A 1,956-nucleotide genomic window follows, 5' to 3' on the forward strand; every position below is an offset into this window, starting at 1 on the left:
AGGGAGAGACAGAAAGAAAGGGGGGGTGAAAGAGAGGTGGGGAGGGAAAGGGGGGAAGAGAGGGGGAGGGAAAGTGAGGGGGAGGAGGTAGAGAGGGGAGGGGATAGAGAGAGGGAGGGGGTAGAGAGGGGATGGGGTAGAGAGAGGGAGGGGTGGAGAGGGGGAGGGGTAGAGAGGGGAGGGTGTAGAGAGAGGGAGGGGGGAGAGAGGGGATGGGGTAGAGAAGGGGATGGGTAGAGGGGGGTAGACAGCAGGGTTGAGGGTAGAGTGGGGAGAGAGGGAGTGGAAGACGGAGGGTATTCAAATGCAGAGACCTTTTTTGGGAGCAGCTGAAGAGGGGGAGAGAGAGTGTCATATGCAGACACCTTCTTCGTGCAGCAGGAAGTGAGAGGCTGGTAGACAGTGCTCAGCACCTGCCCACTTTTGCTCTTGACTCGATTACTTCAAACTTCTTTGACGCTTTAACAGTGAGAAGTGGAGTCAATCATGGGTTTGTATCAGGCTCTTCAGGCTTTTTGGCCCCCAGGCCACAAACTTCACTCCTCTACTAACCCACGTCCCAGTGTTCAAAGCAACTTTCCAACAATAAAGGTGCATGATAGAACATAGAACAGCACAGCACAGGAAAAGGCCTTTTGGCCCGCAATGTTGTGCTGAAATGCACACAAGCACATTGCCCTCCTTAGTACCCTTATGTATATCCTACCAAGCCTCTGCTGCTCCTCTTGTATCTTTGCAACTTCCCTGAACAAGAATATCACTTTCTACCCTCAGGCCATTTGGCTTCTGAACTCCCTACCACATCGTATTCAAGGTGTCACTGGTTAATCCGTTCTGTAACTTACAATATTTAATTAATGCATTTTAGTTTGTTTATTTATCTATTATCCATCTGTAGATTTCATCCTTCCTTTCTTAAGTTATTATGTGTTAAGTATACTACAGTGCTTTACAGCCTGTTTCAGAAACCAGGGTTTGACTGTATACATGTTAATTGACAATAAACTTGACTTGACTTGAATTGAAATGAATCCAAATAGATGAGGAAGATGATGTCGGAATTTTAGTTAAACCTTTCTTTCCCTTTATAACTTAATCAGCTAGTGCCAATACAAATTCTGCACATACCTTCTCAGTAAACCCATCATCAAATTGCAAACATGTTCAGCCACAAGCGAAAACCACAATGGACTACCTCAGCAGAGATTAAAAACTCCTCATGGGCGCACAGAATTATAAGGTTCAATAACTATAGAGCATAAGATACCTGCTTGCTAATTTAGCTGTCAAGTACTCATAATTCAAAGCTTTGCCTTCTTTTTTATCTTGTGAATGACAGCCATTGTCAAATCCCACGAGCAAAAATTAAATACTACTTCCTAAAAACAGAAAATGCTGGGAATATTTAACAAGGAGAGAGAACAACAAACTAAACATTTTTGTTTCAGAGCAGATTCGATGGGCCAAATGGCATAATTCTGCTCCTGTATCATATGGTCTTATAGTGTTACTGATCAGAAATGTTTCCCACTTCTCCTTTTGTTCTGCCTAATAGGCTTGAATATTTTTTGTGTTTGATAGCAATACTTGATTTTCACTCGTGGCCAGATGCCCTGAGAGATAAAATATCTTCTGCAAGTAATGACCATGACATTTCATATTCCTGAGTATTCCTACTTGTCATTTGAATAACCTGCAGGCATTGAACATTATATATCAATATTGTAATAATACTCATAAAATATTTGCCTGTAGCACTTCTATTCAAAAACTTTATACTTCCCCACAATAGCTGCAAGTCTGATGGAAATATTAGGGAAAAATTACCCAGAGCTCCACTTTAAATTGATGCAGAAAAAAGTAAATCTCCTAGTTTTATTACAATTCCTTAATGAAATATGAATCCTTTGAGCATAGAATTATTTTATGGATAAGTACTCATGCACTTTGGCAGTG

This window comes from Mobula hypostoma, chromosome 23 (genome assembly GCF_963921235.1).
Source record: "Mobula hypostoma chromosome 23, sMobHyp1.1, whole genome shotgun sequence".
NCBI lineage: Eukaryota > Metazoa > Chordata > Chondrichthyes > Myliobatiformes > Myliobatidae > Mobula > Mobula hypostoma.